The sequence below is a fragment of the Dermacentor silvarum genome, chromosome 3 (assembly GCF_013339745.2).
Source record: "Dermacentor silvarum isolate Dsil-2018 chromosome 3, BIME_Dsil_1.4, whole genome shotgun sequence".
Classification (NCBI taxonomy): domain Eukaryota; kingdom Metazoa; phylum Arthropoda; class Arachnida; order Ixodida; family Ixodidae; genus Dermacentor; species Dermacentor silvarum.
Window position 1 is genome coordinate 200,553,895 of NC_051156.1, and position 19,979 is coordinate 200,573,873.

Sequence of the window (19,979 nt, forward strand, 5' to 3'; positions counted from 1 at the left end):
TGATCCTTATACGGAACATCACGGCGACGGCGACGCCGACGGCGCAAGTGCGCCTGGAGTGCAAATAGTATCGCAATAAAGTGAGGATTTAACCGGTGAGATGACGCTTCCTTCACCATTCGTTATTTCAGCACGGCGGGCGCTAGATGGCCGAGCAGCCGCACAGTCTCCTTGCTCATGAACTAAGATTGGTTAATTACCGTTTTAATCGCTGCTTTCAACGCCAATATTGCAATGGTCGCCTCGGAAGAGGACGCCCCAGAAGGCAAAACCAATTCACGCGATTTTAAAGACGCCATCAATTGTCGAGATATTCGTCGACTAATAATCGCCTTTTGTCGCTCCGATACTGAAACTGGGCGCACGATGAGCGCAAGATAAACTGACCACGAGATGATTCCCGCCCACGGTGTAAGATATATACTCTTTAGGCGGGGACACTTCTCGGCTTGCTTGCTATACGCGATCGACCAGATAAAGTAACAAGGGCGCGCTTCTATCGGGGCGGTGACGGCAGCGGATACCTATCGGCGGAACGACGCAACTTCAGTTAGAACGCAGGCGAGAGCGTGCGCCGACAAGGAACGCGCGCATGCCCTCTCCCCGGTGACCTACTTTCGTGCGTCACTCAATTATTTCGGATTTCCCGCGAACCGCCGGTTGCTATAACAACGGGAGATTAAACCAATAAAAAGCTTTCTGTGTTGAAGTTGCGTCGTACTGCCGATAGGTATCCGCTGCCGTCACCGGGCCGTTCGGAGCACGCCTTTGCTACTTTATCTGGTCGATCGAGTCTGGCGAGTGTCCTCACCTAGAGAGTATATAGCTTACACCGTGTTCCCGCCTCAAGGCTGTTTCACATGGTGCGATTTTGCACTGCGATTTTCGCAGCTGCGATTTTCGCAGATGCGAAATTCGCAACGGCCATTTCACATGGTGCGATGTCAACAATGCGATTATGCGACGCCCAGAGTTGCTTGCTGCCAGATTTTGTCGAACACGCCGCATAAATTCGTTTAATGTAATGAAAAAGACGTGCGCGTTATAATATAATTGACGTCTCTTTATTAGGACCAAATAATACGTGCGTTTTGTAATTTAAAAACGCTTCAAAGTTTAGTTTGTTTTGGAGTGCGCAACAGCGGTTTGTGAAGTTCAATACGAGGAGAAATGGCGGACGTAAACAGCTGTTCGCTGGTGGTCGTTCAGCGTTGTGTGCTGTCTCGTGTGTGTTTTATGCCTGTGTCGTTCTACCTGCGGTTAAACAAATTACAAGAGGACCTATCAACAAGCCCCTATCGCTGTTGTCATCGCATGTGCAGTATTCGGAATTCGGCTGCAGCGGAGTCGTCATGTCAACGCAGAGACCCTCGCGCTACCCGTGATTGCGCATTAGCGGTTCCTGCTCCTAGCAATATTCTTGCACCAAACTTAGCAGCAAGCACCAACCCAAACGCTCACGTCTGCCCCTGAACAAAGCCGCAAATGATCTGTGTGTAATTACTGAACGTGCAATGGAATTTGTGTTGTGAACGTTTATCTTAGCGCCAGCCTGGCTCGTCCGTCTCGGCGCCTGTGCTGTAATTATTCATACAAGTGCTCTCTGAATATTTCGAAAGGCGTAAAAGCCGACACCACATTTTTTTTATTTTTTTTTTAAATTTTTTTAGGAGCTGCAGTCACTAGTGTACGTAGTATCGTATCATTCTGGCAGACATGGGCGTCGTCTATTTTCTCGTCCTGTTTCTTGCGCTGTTAGTGTGCTGTGAATCTGTATCAAGAAGCTTAAGTTAATATGCTGCAGTACGTAGCGCAGCCGCGTAGCCACACGGCTAACATTAAAATACCTTGTTAGGAGTACGTTTGTTTGTTTAATAACAAAATCGAACGCTAAAGTTTTGTATTCTTGGTGGCAAGTGTAAGGTAAGAAGCTATCGAAACTATCCGCTAATGGCATGCGTGTGCTTCTACCTGCTTCAGCACGTTATCCTTAAAGTTAGGCTGAATACCCCTGATAACCAAAAACATATGCAACTGGAGCAGGTGCTATGATTCCTTTCCTGGAAATGAAAGCCAGCATCCCAGTCTGTTAAGCTAGTCATGTACTTAACCTATATTAGACCAATCTTAGAGCATGCTAACTGGAGCCATTTCAAACTGGGTTATTTGACCAAAATAAGAAAGTGCAAGGAAAGTGTCAAGGTACAGTCTAATCTGGTATTCCCGAACCGATTGTATTGGCAAAACTTTATGCCTCCCTGAATTGCCTGCATTAACCCAATGCTGAAAACAGGGGAAGCTGATTCCCTTTCTTGCTGCTGAAAAGCTGCTAGAATCTCAATAACAGACCACTTATGTTCTGAGAGAAAGTGAGGAGCACTGACAATATCTCTAATCTTTTGTATGAGCCTTCACCTTGAACGTAAATGGAATAAAAATATTTACCTTTGCAAGCCTCAGAATCCAAACATCCTCAAAATTTTGAAGAGCCACATTAAATTTTTGAGATACAGACAATAAAAAGTGTGCCTAAGTACAAGTGCACACTGAACACACTTGAGTGGTTGAGTGGCCAGCTGCGAATGCAAAAGCGTCCATAGCTGCTACCTCGAGGTAACTGCTAGGTTGCACGTGTGTTTCTCCTATAGCCCATGTACCTGGCAAGGGGAATGGTTATACGTAGTCCTGTGTTTTTTCTTTTTTTTTTCAATAGGTGGTGGCTATCTGATTCCATCTGTTTATGTATTTATCATTTGTGTCCATCTTATGTGCATGTGTTTGTGTCATGTTCTGATTGTTATACGTGCAGTGATGCAAGCATCGTTTTTTTTTTTTTAATATATTGCACTACAGTCATTTATTAAACTTTGTGTTGAAATGTACAAAATGTGGCCGCCCAGTAATGACTAGGACAGCCAGCAGGATTGGCAAAAGATATGATGCAGATCCAATGCACTTGCTTGAATCGACATGAGGCGAAGCTTTCACGCAACGGTCAGTTGAACTCTAGAAAACTAACTGCAGTGTTTACAGTTGTCCTTATTTCACCCGATGCAACACGTACTCATAGACAATGTTTGCTTATTCACCGCACAGGTCACATAATGTAATGTATGCATAGCACGGTGAACTCACTCAAACGTTGGCTCACTAAGACTTCGAACTAACCGTGAGTCTGAGTTCGTTTGAGCCTGACTGAGTAGAATTTTGGTGAATACGAGTAAGAGCAAGCTCAGTTGAGTAAACGTTTAGTGAATATTGTCATGTGGTAGTCAGGGAAAGCTGATCCAAGTATAATTTTAGTGAATATGAGTCAAAGCAAGCTCGGCAAGTAGATTTTTGGTGAATATGACTCAGTGCAAGCTCACCTGAGTAGAATTTTGATGAATATAAGTCAGAGCAAGCTTGGCTAAGTAGATATTGGGTGAATATGACTCGGTGCAAGCTTGCCTGAGTAGAATCTTTGTGAATATTAGTCAGATCAAGCTTGGCCAAGTACAATTTTGGTGAATATTAGTCAGAGCAAGCTCGGATAAGTAGAATTTGTGAATATGACTGAGCAAGCTCGATTGAGTAATGATGGGATATGGTTATACGAGTTTATGCAGTAATACATGTAAGTGCACTCATTAGCAACATTGCCTCCATCTTGATGGGCTATACCTACGCCTCGTGATGAGTCTGCACACTTTATGAGCTGTGGACATGCAAGACCCACCCACACTTGAAAAGATCCTATCATTCACAGGAAGGAATGCAATCGGCTGACTTCACTGCACAATTTTGATCTGCTTTTCTTTAATGTGTTATCTACTACTTATAAAAACCAGATGTCTGCCTGCTTTTCGCATTATTGCATGTGTTTTACAGGAAGTAGAGACAGAGAAGCAAGAAAAGGCAAGGATGTTTATGGCTAAGTAGTTTCTTAGAGTACTGCGATATGTTACAACCAGCATAAACAAAAGTAATTCGATGCACTGAAGTAAGCGAAATGTGCAATTACCTTTTAATGTGAGGGTTAACACAGATGCAGTACGGATACAAAGTCTGCAACACACTGAAGGTTTATTGGTTTTTTTATTCAGGAGAAAAATGATGCATCAGAAAAATGAGAAAAGAACTGTTTAAATATTGCTTCGAAAATAAATTGGCAATACTGCTTATTCCCAGTCAAAGCGCGAAATATGCTATTGTAGAACATTCATTACGATATCCAGTTTGCACATTCGCTTTGCGTCTCGCAGCGGAAGTAACAGAACCTTGAAATGAGATAATTCATTGGGGAAAATGCGCATGAAAGCCCTAACCAACTGACTGCAACTAAATGGTCGCGCGTATAGCGTGACCTATTGACCACAGCATTTGTCCGTAGTTGCATATTCTTTAAATTGTTCCGTCCGTAAAAGCATACCGCGATAAAACTGTGGCGTTTTCGTATATCGCGAGTTGTCTCCAGAACCAGAAAATTGGGACGACATTCGAAGGCCATGCCTTCCCGTGAGGGACACCTCGTAGTATTTACCAACTCGCAGCGCGTGTGAATAGCGGAAAATCACGCAAAAGTACGTACTATCAGCACCCGAAGCCAACCTAAAAAACAGCGTCGCCAGATTAGCAACGTAGCGTGTCAACAAACTCGTAGAAATCACAGAACCGAATCTGACCTACGAGTTTTTATCTGCACTGTTCGCGTGTCGGTGCTGATGGTACGTACCGATTGCGCAATCCAAGGCTCCACTCAATTAGTTTCACTGTTCGAGGCTCGTTGATCCAATATTTATAGACAAAAAAGTATCTATAAACGTTGCGTTGAGCGACCGCCGCCATTTTCCAAAACAGACCGCGAAATACCTCTCGGCGCAATTTCGACGGGAAAATCGCAGCGATTGCTGCGACGTTGCGACGCTGCGACCAACCGGTTGGTCGCAGCCGAAAATCGCAGAATCGGCCCTGCGACTGCGATTTTCGTCGCATGCGACGGAAATCGCACTTCCGGTGCGATAATCGCAGTGCAAAATCGCACCATGTGAAACGGCCTTCAAGTGGTTTCTTTACGCCGACGGGTACCCGCCTCTTACCTTATCTCGCGAAGATCATGTTTTAGCGGCCTATAGCGTCGCTTGCGGTACAAACGCACGATTACCGGTACACGACAACGGACTGGACGCATCGCATCGAGCCGCTTTACGTTCGACAATTTCATAGCTACGACATATATTAACGAAACGTGCATTTACCCTTTTTTGACGAGTGCTGCCTGCCTACAGGCAACATACCTGAAAAAAAAATTTTTTTTTCTTGCCGAGTTTAAGTATTCAGTACGAAGTTTCTGGCTAAATGCGTTCGGCCAACACTGAATGACAGGCAGCAAACGTCATTTCTTGGTTTAAAGCAGGAACACTGGACGAGGAAGACGAAGTTTGGCCCGTGACTCATTGTCTTTTGAAAGCAAGGTCAGAGGAGACAGGTCGATGCAAAATATCCAGCTGCGGTAGTGTCACACATATGATGAGAGCTGTCTATACAAATTGAAAACGAAGCCTTAGGCGGCTTGGAGTGAAGCCCACTTCCAGTTTGCTGCAAGGGGTTTTCCCCCTATTGCTGAAAAAAACTTCCGCAAAATATTTTATTTTATTTTTGTTGATTATGCTTATTCTTGATGTGTTTCGTACACTTAGAAAAAAATTCTGGGTTTTTAAATGTCTCGTCCTTAAGAAATTATAAAGCGTAAATGGGATGACAGAACAAAGCTTCAACGCTGAGCATAAAGTGACGAGATTCAGGTTACCGTCTTTCACTCCGTGCGCTGTTTCAATTTTTCTTAATTGTAACGAGTAAAACGTATTGCGTTGCACAGTTCATTCTTTCCTGTAACTACTGGTAGGCAGTTCTTACTCAGTTATGCCAATCCTCGGACGTGTTCGGGGTTACAAGTACTTGAATGAACCCATTATTAAGCCTCGTCAGTAATAGCCTCCAGTGTTAACATTAATTAAATTGGCATTTGTTCTCCCCCTTCTCAACATAAGTATGTTAAAGGCGTTTAGTGCGTGAATATAGTGAAAATTCAAACTAGATGACCGCAGAAGCTAAGGCTGATGAGGGCTGCAAGAATGAAAGTATAAAAAGTCACAGTTTCACCAAGAAGGGCAAGAAGGGGACGCACTGCTTGCGACAGCAAAGTGCTAAACTATACACGAAGTAAGGTTCGTAGTTTTACCGGTCGCGTCATAAACTGCAGTAAACACTCGCTTACTAATTAAATTAACAAGCGCGGGGTCACGCACGCACAGACAAACGTGAACAGATAACACTCGATGACCGCGAACACTCGCTGTCACAAGCCTGGCGTGACGAAAAGCGCCGGCAGCGGGCAAGAACGCTTCGATCGTGCTGCCTCTCGCTTCACCGCGTCTCCGAAACTTAGGATTACGCGACCTCCAACACTGGGCGCGCGCGAGGACAGCGCGAATATGAAGCCACCAGCCGATCTCGGCTCGCCCTTAGCCTTAGCACCCGCCGCAGATTATTACCTCGATGATACGGGGCACGGGCGCTCACTCGCGCAAACAGGCATGCGCCGCCCACTGCCGGGCTAGAGGAGGAGACACGCGCTCTCCTCTCCAAGCACGCGCTTGATCACGTGACTTACAACATTGGGAGTGCGCGAAGACCCGGCGCGCATCAAGTTTAATTCGGGGGTTTTACGGGCCCGAAACCGCCATCTGATTTTGGGGACCCCGGATTAATTTTGACCACCCTGGGGTTCTGCAACGTGCACACAATGCGCGGTAGTACAGGTGCGGGCGTTTTGCATCAAGGAACCGTTCTTCTCGGCGCACCCCGGGAAAGGAGGAGAGAAAGAAAGAGACAATGGTGCTCACCGGCGAATGGCCGGCGGCTGAAGAGGGCTGCTGTCCGAGAAGCGCGCGTCAGCCGCCCGGCTTCCCCCTTTCCCCATGGCTCCCCATCGGCGGTGGACAGCGGCCGCCGCCGGAGAAGACGATGCTCTTCCGCTTCCGCCGCTGCTGCTGCTTCCGGTTCCTCAGGCTGCAACGACAACAAGAACACATGGGGCCGCTCAAGGTTCGAAGCGGTCCTGAACACACAAGGACACTCTCACGGGTCGATGCTATAACACAGCGACACTAAATATGAAGAAATGGGTTCCGCGGAAGTCGGTGAATGCGGTGGAAGTTTCTTGCTTCTTCGTATCGTTATGCTACACTACAGGGTGCACGACAACTTTCCCTTTCGCGAGGGACACTAAACAAGTTTAATTGGCGAAATATTATCTCTCCAAACTTTGTTATCATTCCCCTTGGCGGGGAAAAAAAAAACGCCGATTACTAACGGAGAGAATGAAGACCAGACTCCCCCCGCGGGCTCTCAGATCAATACAAGAGAGCCATGCAGCTGCTCACACACGTGTACGCGAACCCACGAGCGCAGAGCAAATATAGTGGCTTCTTCCGCAAACACGGCAGTGCCCGCCCGTCGAAACAGCACACTCAAACACCGCCGGCCCACTCACGTTCGCGCTGACCCCACCAGTCGCGCCGACAGTCTCCGCTCGTTCGTATATACACGCTGCGACCGGACTGCAAATCAGTCACGATGCGACTTCGCTGCTTGTAGATGAGTCGCAGCACTTGTTCTTTCACTTTTACGTCGTTTTGTTCGAACTTACAGATCGCGATCTCTACATTCACAATAAATAGAGCAACGCGCACTCGAAGGCACCGTACAAAAAACATACCAGGCAAGTAACCCATACTAAAGGCCACATTTGCACATTTTACTATTGGGGGGGGGGGGGGGAGATTTGGAAGAATGCGAAAGCATTACGACGTTTCTCCGGTGACGCCCATCTCGGCCTCGTTCGCGTACTTGCGTGGACGTCCGAAGGAGCCAGGCGCAGCTACTGACTGAGAAGTCGAAGGTTCGTCCATCGCTCCGGAGCGCACAACAGAACTCACCGAAATCACCGCACCGACTGGCAGCGCCGCGACGCGCGGCGCTTCAAAGCAACTACAGCTTATGCAACCGTAATCTTTAGCGGGAAACCGTTGCGGCGAACGCTATGCGCGAAGGCGAGCTTTCTGCTCCTTTTAAGTGCGAAGCACTTTAGGGGCCCGGGCGGTCGGCGTCCGTCGTGATCACGCTCCGCACATGTGCTCAAAACAGGGTCAAAACAAGTGCAGAATTGATCAAAACCGGTTCAAAATAAACTAGCATGATTCATAATAATTTAAAAGACGGGATTAATCAAGCATTAAGCGCGTTAATTAGCATAAACTCGTTAAAATCGGTTCCGAAACTCCAGACGAGTACTAGCGCAGGGCAAAAGAGGGCGCCACAACCGCACAAGCGCTTTATTGCTCCTCCCTCCAGCGCTACTACAGCGCCGGCGCATCACCCAGGTTTCACGTTAGTGGAGCTACATTAGCGCTGGATTTGAGCAGGACTTGAGATGGATTAGAACTGCATTTGAGCTACATTCTGCAACTGCATGGAGTTGCCACAAATCGTCCGACCGCAGCCGACGCCAACGGTTGCGCGCTGCAATCGTTTCGTGCGAGTTTCGCAGAACGCGCCGTTTCGCTTCTCGCTCGTCCGTCTGCTGATGACTTCGAGCCTAACCTTCAACGCGATAGCGTTAAGGCCCCCGTGTCGCAGAAAATTCGACGTCGGCGTCCGTGGCGGAGAAAATCATCCGCAACCACCCCGCCCGCGCAGGCCCTCCACGTGGCGCAAGGTGTTAGTGCAGGAGAAATTCATTCCGAACCCCCCTGACCGCGCAGGCCCTTCATCGTGGTGCAAGGTGTTAGTGAACAAAAATTGAATTTCTCACAGTGAAATCCGTCAGAAAAATGGTGAATTACAATTTAAGCACAATCTACACACATGGTGGCGTCGAACTGTTGTTATTTGAATGTACGAGAAAACATAATTCTGTTACGAGGAAACACAAACCTCTTTTGCCAGCATTTCTATCATAACAACACCGGCTCACTAGGGGAGCCTACTTGCGAAAATCTTATCCAGATGGCGCTGGCATCCTCGGCAAGTCAAATTGGGACTTGGCCTGAGAAATGCGTTTTGGACACGCGCGAGCGTCGGGGCAATGGCAAACAATTATTAAAGTAATGAAAAAAGGGCCCTAGGGCCTTCACATTTTAATATAAGATGGCATATTGCCCCTGGAAAAACGTCTTCCCAGCAATGCACTTCTGTTTAAGAGTGAAGCCAAGTTTAAGGGGATCGGTGTAAGCTTGGTCTTTGTAAGCTGGCTTTCCCACGTTCTGTGTTGCAGTGAATGATGGGTACTTGCCGGATGCGAACGATGCGACGCGAACGGGTCCCGATAACGCTATCGCGCTCTGCTCTTAAAGGCGAAGCTTAAGCGTCCTCCGATTTTTTTTTCCCCGGCACGGCCGGCGACGCCGCTGCCGCGGAGGTGAACGCCATCTGGTAGTCCTGCATGGAACCCAGAGGCTCACGCGGCGCGCACCTCCAGTTGATTGGCTGTGACCACGTGAGTTATTGCAGCATCTCCGGACACGCGCCGCCGGATTTTCCCCTTCATGAGCCACATAACGCTTTCACATTAAAAATGGACATCAACTGTTGACTTCACACTGCAGAAGATTTTTCGCTCCTTTGGAACGGCTCAAAAGATCTGTTGCTAGGCGAGCTGGCTATGGGCGTTTTCATTGGCGCCAAGTTTAAACAGTGATCAGAAAAGAAGACAGGTTGATTGATTATTGATTGATTATGTTTAACGTCCCAAAGCGCCAACTATAGATATGATGTGCGCGCGCTAGTTGTGGAAGGTTGCACATCCTGCCGCCGTCGTGCATGTCTGTCCTGCCCTCAATTTTTGCTGGTATGCATGCTTTAGAGTTTCAGCCGCGTGACAGAAGTATGCGAGGTGACCCAAAGGACGGGGTCCCGTTCGTTCTGAATATCAGTGTATAGCAACAGCTGACATTTAGCTGCTACCGTCGCGGTGGAAGAATTCCGCAGTGAACAGCCATTTCTGACAAGCATGCGACGAACTGAAAGACGTGGAGTCAGAAACTCTTTACTGTTTCAATAATTTTTGTGTAGCATATAAGGTTTACCAGAAATATACGACACAGAGAAAGACAAACAACGAAACCAATCTCAGAAGTATGAGCGCAAGTAACACTAATGACATAGAATTCGTCGACTTAGTACAGCAGATAAACACGGTTCTCCCCGATATTTTCCCAAATGTCCATCCCGACGAGGTTAGGCCTCTCTCTGTGCGGCGGCATCATTGGAACATGTTGCCTTTGGCAACATGTGTTCTCTTGCCTTGGGTGGCCCAAATCTCTTGCACAATATACCTTGCCTTGGATGACACAAAAAAGGGGGGTATTCGAATAATTTATGACCATGCTTCATACCACCACAATTGTATGATTGTGAACTAAGAAGGCCGAAGAACAGCAGGATGGCTTCAACGCCTCGAGTTGTTGGGAATTCATGACGAAAGGGCAAAGGCCTTCGATATGTTGCAAGAACTGCTTTGATAATTTTTTGTTTTATTTTTGACTGCCTTCTGTAATTCTGACAGCAGGAAATATAAACTTCTCACTTGAATCATAAAGTTCTGACCATAACAGGTTGAAGGAGACAAAAAATCCTCGCCTGTTTTATTATTATTATTATTATTATTATTATTATTATTATTATTATTATTATTATTATCCATCCCAAGTATCACAGATCGCGCTTCAATATAACCGCCCAGCATTTGCACAGAATGACGCCTCCGTACGACACCTCGTTAATGCACGCTGCCGACAATAGGTAGCACTATAGTGGACATGCGCATAGCCGTGCACTTCTGCTCTGCGGCGAACGCGCGTTCGCGAAATTATTCCGCTGAGTCACCTGCCATGCTCGCGTTATACTCGCGTCTCGCGCTATAGCGCCGGGAAGAGAACGTAGCCCTCTGAAGTCAGGAGAGAATAGCCGTTCTAACGTCACTCTTTTCAGAATCCGCTCAGTTCAGACGGTTTGAACGCCAAGCATACATACAGGTACACCTTTCACGCGGTCAAAGATGACGTAACGGAGCTACTATACGAAGAGTCACGTCAACCATCTATCCATCGCGGTTGCATGACGTGGGAAGCGCAGGCCGCGGCTTGACGCACTCATCTCTGAACGCACGCGCGACAGCCGTTTTAGTCGCATCGGGGCCGCAATCTCGATCAGTTTACTTGCGGGGCATATCGCTTTCAGCGTGCGCGCTGATTGGGCTGAGCCAACGTTACGGGACGTCCGGTCAGCTCGAGCAAGGCGTTGCACGATGGACGTCACGTCAGGCACAAAAAAAGAAATTGAAAGTGTAGCGTGCCGCCCAAAGTGGTCGATCGAGGGAGGAAATACAGCCACACAGTCACGCGCTCCGCGTTTTCTTTTAATGCTCCCTTTTATTGCGATAGCAATTATATGGACACTTCAACCGGATTTCTGCCGTCGCCGTCGTCGTCGCCGTCGCCGTGAGGTTCCCTATAGATAAAATCTTCGCCGCGCGCCGTATGCCCGAGCGGAAGCGTGCGGGGACGCGCGCTATCACGGAGAGCGAACGCACTCAATCTCCCACGCGCAAGCAAGGAAGCGGGAAGCGAGCGCCAGAGGGAGCGAAGGGGGGGGGGGGGGGGGGACACTCTGCCAACAACAGCGCTCGTCACTCGTCGCTCGCGCGCACCGTCTCTTATCTCCACACGGCTCTGACCTTTATGCGCCGTACATTCGCCCGCAGCGGCGTATGCTTGCTGCCACCGTTTTGACAGTCGTTGTCTGCAGTCATTCAGTGTGATCTCTTCGTGTTTGTTTGTGCGCGCTCACACCACGCTTGTTCATTCAGCTAGTAATAGTCGGGCCACATTTTCCAACGCACGCTACACATGCAATGCTGCCCGGATCGGCAGTGCAGCGCTACCGGTGTGTCCCTTCGCACGCGCTGCCCACGGGAAGCGCTTCTCATCAACACCACTGTTTCACACGCGCCTTCTCGTGGTCATCCAGTCTCTCTTCATGTCGGTCTACTTACGCCGCAGCACACCTGCTTACTTAAAGCTCATGTTTACTACAATTCATATTGCTACCAAAGCCGCTCACCTTACTTCGTATGACATTGCTGTGTTGCTATCGCATTCATTGCTTCGCCCTTAAGGCGAAACTGTGACATTTTTTTTCTCTCTCTTTTTTTTTTTTTTCAGAGCGCTGCACGAAATAATATAGCAACGCCTGGGAGTGCGTGCGGGCAACACACTCTCCCTCAACCATCAGCAGGGGAGCCTGCTGTTCAAACAGGGGCGCCGTGTGTAACTCCATTAAAAAGAAATTACACGGCATGCGCGCTGTGTGCGGTTGAAAGGCAAAGCATGTCACTGTTTGCTCTTCGATAAGGAAAGAAAAAAAAAAAGGAAAAAGAAAGGTAAACCAAGCTAGCGTGTCCTCGAGCCATCATTTATAATTATTCTGATCCGTAATCTAGATCAGTGCATTAGCATAGATCGTTTTTGCAATGCGCACAAGAGTTTTCGCGTTCACTTCGGACTGATGGGAATAAACACGAAAGTCACAAATCACACAGCCCGCGGAGTTTGAGCCTCTATCTCCGGTCACGCGTTCAACGGCGTATATAGAAACTCTTGATCGATGATCACGCACAATGTCAAGTTAAGCCTTTCTAAAACGATTCGCAAAAAAACTCTAACGGATCCGCCACGCATATCTCGGCGTTTCATCGCGATTTCACGGTCACTTCAGCGGCCCGGAAACTTTAGAAGTTGACGGGACATCGAGCTAAGCCTCTATAGTATAACGACTCGCAATAACTGTCTACAACATCTCCGCCGCATACCTTAGCGTTTCACCTCGATTTCCCGGCCACCAAAAAAAAAGTTAAAAAAAAGTGAGGAGCTTGTTCGCATCGAAAAAAGCATTTTCGCGAAACGCGGTTGAAACCAAAGAAAGAAAGCAAGCAAGCCAGCAAGCAAGCAAGAAAAACAGAACATCTGGCTCTCTTATGACAATAACAGCGAGTGACTGACTGCTCGAGCTCCAGACAACAGACAGCGCGTCGGGTTTCGCAACCGACCTTAGTATAAATGAGCTTGTACGAAAGCTAAAAACGCATTCCACTGCGGTCGACTGAACGCGACAGTCAACATTTTCCAGCTGATCTTTCCTCTTCGCAGCTCTCAAACCTATAGGGCACAAACACATGCGAGGCGCGTCAGAGACGCAGCTACGAATAAGTTGCGTGCAGCGCGCGAGAGCAATAGACTCTACATAGGGTGTCCCAACTATCATGCATCTGATTTAAAAATATGCAAAGGACACGTAGCTGGACAAAACCAAGGTAACGTTGTTTGCCGTCGCTCGGAGATACTCGGGACTATTTTTTGCACTACGCCACGTTACACCATTAGTCTTAATTAACCCTTTCAGACGCCAATTAGTTGTGTTGATTGAAAACTTACTTTCACCGCATTTCTTACATCTTCGGAAACGTAAAAAGCTTACAGCTGCAAAACAGATTAAGAGAAGTTTCAGTTATTTAGCGAGTTTTGTCAAGTTTACAGAACGTGGACTCTATGCGAAAACTCACTGCAGGAACATCAGATATGCACCTGAAACTTGAAAAGCACCTATCCAGTCACTCGAAAATTATGACTGGCGCAACACATTGTGAAAAAACAATGAAAGAAGTGAACCCGCCACATACAATGACATCACCAAGCAAAGTATCCAACCATCCACCTTCATATATACTCGTTTTACTAAAACAATTTGCCTGTGTAATTCAAACTTGCAGCACTATTTCAATCAGAAGCCTTTCAAGGTGTACGGGACACATTTGCACTATCTTGGGGAGCCTACACTCTTGGGGAGCCTACACGCAATTGTGTACATACATCTCAAAGGGTTAGTAAACTTCTCAAATGTGTCAAGATGGAATGTGTCAATGAGAAAATTGTAGAGCAACATGACAAACTCCCGATACAGCTTTCTAGCTGTTGCTCACATGCTACATAAAAAAATTTCCGAGCGTTAAAGATGCCCGCGAATACACGCAAAGTGTTTCGAGCGCCCAGTCGCGCGGCAATTTTGCGTGTATTCGTGGGCTGCTTTCACGCGCGGTAAAAGACTTTTATGTAGCACGTACTGAGCAACACAAAGCTGTATCGGGAGTTTTACAGCGAAGCTGTTCATGTGGACCCTGTGCCGCCGTTGTCGGACTTCGCTAAAAAGGGACCACGTGACCTAGCGGAAGAGGAGAGGAAAAGAAGAGCTCAACAGAGGGGAAAGGGTTGGAATGACCTCCTTCCCTGTGTGAGAATGCTGTGAGAGGGTGCAGATGAAAAGGAGAACGGGGGGGGGGGGGGGATGACTTAAGTCGCGCCGTCCAATACTCGCGTTGGAGGGGGAGATCGTGAGTCGCGGCAACCAATGGCGGTGTAGGAGAAAAGTAGGTCAACGGAGAAGTGGGGTGTGAGGGGAGTTCGCGTTAGCGTTGGTTGTATATAGGGAGCTTTGGTGAAGGACTCTTGTCTGGGAACGTCGTAGAAAAAAAAAGCGCACGGAAAGCGCTATAGGAACGCCGTCACCCGTGGACGCCAACGCGTCCCATCCCCCGCAAGTATATAGCGCCGTTAGGGCCAGCCAAGCGGCCGCATGCACAGTTTCGCCGTTCGACGATATTCACGGAGAGGAAGGAGCGTTAATTTTTTCTTCATGTTGGTCTTCAATCTTCTTATTGACACATTTCATTAAATTTGTAATATTTGAGATGTTGATTAATTAATTAAGACTATAGTTAGACGGCAAACAGCATTACTTTGGTTCTGTACAGCTACTTGTCATTTGCATATCTTTAAATCTTGGTGCATGATAGTTGGGACACCCTGTATACCGTGTTTCATACTTTGCTGCACGAAACTCTGCGGATAAGCTATATACGCACTTTTAAAGTATTACTGACACACATTTTGGAAGTTGAAGAAACTCTACCGCATGCTTTTCGAATGCAAAAAAAAATGACTTAGAGCAAGTGTACAAAGTTGGGGTCACGGAGTTTTCTTATATTACCTAGAGGTAATATGCGAGTCTATGCGACTTTCCAAACGGGCGCTGTACCGACACGCGGGACGACGATGCATAGGCGCGTGCGGGGCTTGGCCTAAAGCGTGGATATGGCCACACAGATGAAGCTTTCTTAAAATAAAATCTTCGTAAAATGTTTTCATCCACCCCGCATTACAGCTTTCAATGAAGTTTACTCCCCTGCTATACGCATGACCAAGCGACGAAAAGCAAGGGCAGATGACAAACTGTCGCAAAACGAGCGCTAGACCTTGTCTCTTTTACAACCTTAGCGGCCAGCCAACACTTTTAACGTTTCATATAACTGTACTTCAAAGGAAATGTCGTCATGTTAGAATAAAATATATATATTGAGTAATACTGTTAAAATAGAATCACCTCTTTAATTGATGCTTTACTAGAAAATGAGAATTGTGACAGACGTTCCAGAGCAGTGCTAACTATACGCGCGACTTCAAGGTGTCGTGGCTCTCTGAAAACGATGCCAATCCGAAGCCCGTGACCCCCTCGTGGGATTCCCATGCATACGACAGCGTCGTAGCGTCAGTTTTCGCTATCGGTAATATTTTAAGAAACTGCATAGAAATTTGGATGATGTTTAACTCGGTGTTGAAGTGGGACACCTGCCAGATGAAGAGAACTAAGGAAAAGCGCCAACACGATTCAGGAGAACACGTTAGCAAATAATTAACTAAAACGTTTAGTAGTAAAATTTCGTTAATTAGTCAAATATGCATATTGATTTCCAGTGTACGTCCGCCTCTTCGAGTAAACGCCCAGCTCAATAAGTATATTTGTGCTACATGCCACAGGCGATTTAAAAACGAAAAATATGTTAAAGTTAACATAAAGCTCCCGGTATGTGGAACATTGTGGAAGAACGAAAACTAGAACAAGTTAGTGCTGGCAGAGTAGAGTGTAAGAGCGAACGAAGGCGACGGGTTTTGCCGCGTTGAGTAACAGTGTAACAATGGTAAAGGGTTTATAGAGTTGATGGAGAACTTCTGTAGTGATATAACATTTGTTTTAAGAAAAAAAAACATTATAGGAAAAAACTGCACACACACCCGGGCCTACACGTCCCCAAGTATATAGGGATCCAATAGAAAGAAAGAAAGAAAGAAAGAAAGAAAGAAAGAAAGAAAGAAAGAAAGAAAGAAAGAAAGAAAGAAAGAAAGAAATCACAGGACACTGGGAACCGCGACGACTTGCCAAATCGCTAACCATGCAGTGCGCTTCACGAAGCCGTTCTGGGCTGCGACAGTAAACCGTTTTCAAAAACAAGCTGCGCACGGCGGAGTGGAAAGCAGCAGTGCTGTACACAGAACTTTAAAAAGAGAAAGAACAAAAACAAAAATAAGGAAGGAGAAGGTATCGTTTACACGGATGTGTCATCGAAAGTTCGCCGCTCCGGGACGTTAAAAAAAGAGCCCGGATCTTACTGTTTTTCGTTCATACGAACAGCTGACTGCGCCGGAAGCCAGAACGTACAACGCGCGCCGCTGTGAAGCGAGCGTTCTTAGTTTTTCTCATTGAATGCGTTTTGTCCCTGATTAAGCGAGAAGGCGACCTATTATAACATATACACAAAAAAATAAAAGCATCCACTTTATTACTTTAACCGCCTGTGCGCGGTTTAAAGTCCGCATTTGCATCTTATGAATCTTGCAGAACATGGCAATATGGTGCTGGTCTCTCGTGGTCGGTGTGTCGTCAGCTGCCTAGGCAAGATTTGAGCTTTATGATAAGTTCGATCATCGCCGCAACGTTTTATATATTAACTGTTTTTATTGTCATAGCAATTATACGGACACTCTAGGCGAATTTCTGCCGTCGTCGTCACCGTGAGGTTCCGTATAAAGTCCACGGGCGATAAAATCGTCGCCGCGCGCCGTACGCTGTACGTGCGAGTGAAAAGCATGCGACGGTGAGCCGGCAATCGCAGCTCGCGCACACAAGGGCGGGAAGCTGGAAGGATGGATGGATGTAAAACTTTAATGAAAGTCCTGAGGTACGCGACTCAGCGCGCAGCGGGCCGCTCCCACGTTGGGACAGTCAGGCCATGCCCGACCGCCCCATCGTGGGCCCTCTGGACAGCCCATAGTTGCGCTTCGGCATCGAAGCGCGCAGTCTTTCAGTCGCGCACAACGCTCCAGAGTGAGGGTATAGGAGGTGAAGGGGCCGCGCTTTACTGCGGCCGCGCGCTCCCGCCGGGCCGGAAGACTTCGGGGAGAGGGGCGGCGGGTTCTGCGCCGCGAGCGACTCCCCGCGCGGCTGTATCTTGAAATCCATGTGCGGAGGGGGCAGAGTCCGTCCTCCCTGTGTTTTCGCGGCGAAGATCGCGTCGATGAGAGCGCCGGCGCGAAGCTCAATTCGCTCGCTGCTGCTGCTGCTGCTGCTGAGCTGACGTTCACACTTGGTCTCGAAGCAGGCGGAAGCGGCAAGAACTTCGAAAAATCCGCCCGCCTAGGCGGCAAAATGGGCGGAAAACCAGGCAGCGAGCCAAATCGGTCTCGGACCAATTTATTCGCCATGGCGAAGCGGAAACGCAGCGGAAAGTCGTTCCGCTCGACCGGAAGCTGCACTAGCGGGTAAACCTCCGGTCGTAAAATTCAACACGGCTCCAAAAGTGCAGGCTTCAATGCCGATCGACGCGATCGAGACCCACCCCTTGTTCTACGACAAGAGCGGTACTAAAGCGTACTGTCAGCAATACTCGCAATAGTATTCAACGTCGCCTCTCAAGGCGCAGGCTCTCTATAACGCACGCTTAGTTCTTGGCTTCAACCATACTTCCCTCGTGGCTGCCAGCGTTTTGAGACGACTGAAGCACGCATTGACGCCTTTCTGAGAACGCTTCTACAAATCATCTCAACTCGTACATGCATGCTCAAGAAGTCACGGGTTGACAGTTGCGTGTAGCGGCACCCGGTGAAAACAGAAACGATCACACTGCGCGAGACATTCAAAGTGCTCATGATCCCGTCACTCCTTTGCCACTCTTCTCTCCTCGTGACAGCGATTGAAACGCTCCCTGAAGTCAGTAGCCAACAAGTTTAGCGCTAGTGTGGAACCATACAGTGCATCGCTTACACCGACTCCAACAGCGTGTAGGATCTGCATCATTTTTCTTTACGTTATGTATATATAGGCGCCATGAAGATGTGAACGCGATAGCATCGCTTGTAGTGAAGCAGTACAGGAAAATGAATTATAACCTGACTTCTTTACTTCTTGAACGAAGTGAATTATCGTCACTGGTTTACATCCGTTGATCAATTGCATTTTCCAATCGAAGCGTTCATAAATGTCCTCTGGAGATGCACGGAGCCATAAGAACGCCCATTTGCGACGTATAAACCATCAGCGCCACTATACGCAAGCACTTCCTCTCCAAACTCATCTGTGCACTGTTCGTGCACTGTACCTTAGCGGCGTGAAACGAGGCTCGTGTTGTACAGATCACGTTAAAACCTTTACGAGGATGCCAATTGCACCCTGGTCTCGGGATCGACCCACCAAGTCGCCACCTTTGATGACCCAGCCTCCGAGATCGGCCCAGTTCTCTGGGGTCGACACGCTTCACTTTCCGAGACTACACGCCGAAAAACCCTGGGAGCTAGGAGAGGTATAAGGAAAGCTTCACTTTAAGTATTACGCTCCGCGGCTTCATGTGCTGGCTTAAGGAGCACTAACAAGCATTTAGCGTGCCGCTTACGTCACGTATTCGTGTGACGTCACATACGCCATACTGTTGTCCTATTCACCGTTTCCACTGTGCTGCTGGAGATAAGGAATGGGAAATAACGCGTAGCTTTTGTACCGTGCTGCAGCTATAAAACAATATGGCGGCCTGGGTATGACGCCAGCGCTTAACCCGTACGTGCTTTCGGTCTTCTCGCGAGGCACCAAAAGGTTGAGGACGCACACGCTTTCCGATATCTCCGAGGTGCCGCGCGCCACAGCACTTTTTTAGAAACCAGTGGCCGCATTTTGTAAGAACTCGCATCCCTTTTTTTTTTCCCCGATTCCGTCTATGTCTTATCGGTCCCGGCGAACGTCCAATCTCGGCGATAGCGCGCGGCGGCCGCTTTGTGCGAGCCATGCACTGACAAAGGACAAAGATGACGAAACACAAATCATTGAAAATACGGCCTCAGGGCAACATTACGTTCTTCCTCGGTATTCAATCGTAGCACCGTATTTTCAAACACGTAGAATGCGAATACAGAAGTACGTGGACCGAGAGCCGAGGAAGGCTAGTTTTCGGTATAAATTAAGACGTACGGGTTATTTGAGAATATAACAGCATACTGCAGGCACGACCGAATTTGCAATTTTGCTTTTAAAATGCGACAAAACTAAACTTATCCAGTTACAGACACTGGTTCTATCAGCTGAAAACTAAGCAACAGAGAACGAGGGCGCTGTTTCGAATTTTACGAAAAATCAACGTTAGACAAACAGAGAAAAAAAAAAATCCCGCCTACTCGCGTCCCTTCCTTCCAAGCTCTTCTACCCTCGCCACGTGAAAAAAAGAACTATCGTGAGTCACTATGTTCGCAATGCAATCAGGCCAGAAGAGCCCAGGAGTCACGTTAGAAGGCGCACACGCACGCCGCGACAATAAGCAAGCGGGCAAATGCGGCCATTATACCGCGCCTATCTACCACTCGCAATGCAAAGCGTCAGCGCGCGTAGGGGGGAAGAAGTAGGCTTCTTTGTTTAACGGCACCCACGCAGCCGCAAGCGCAACGCAGCTATACAGCGAAAAAAAGCAAGCAAGCAAGCAAGCAAGCAAGCAGGCAGGCAGGCAGGCAGGC

The 19,979-nt window shown here is 47.8% G+C and overlaps 1 protein-coding gene across 2 annotated transcripts in view; it reads right to left on the minus strand.

The window, feature by feature from the left end:
- The window catches only part of LOC119446479 (zinc finger protein 260), a 73,385-nt gene that overhangs the window by 18,449 nt on the left and 34,957 nt on the right, over positions 1-19,979 (minus strand). For both annotated transcript variants that reach the window (XM_037710916.2, XM_037710917.2), the window contains exon 2: positions 6,885-7,050. The gene's annotated coding sequence lies outside the window, so the exon portion shown is untranslated. The remainder of the gene's footprint in view (positions 1-6,884; positions 7,051-19,979) is intronic.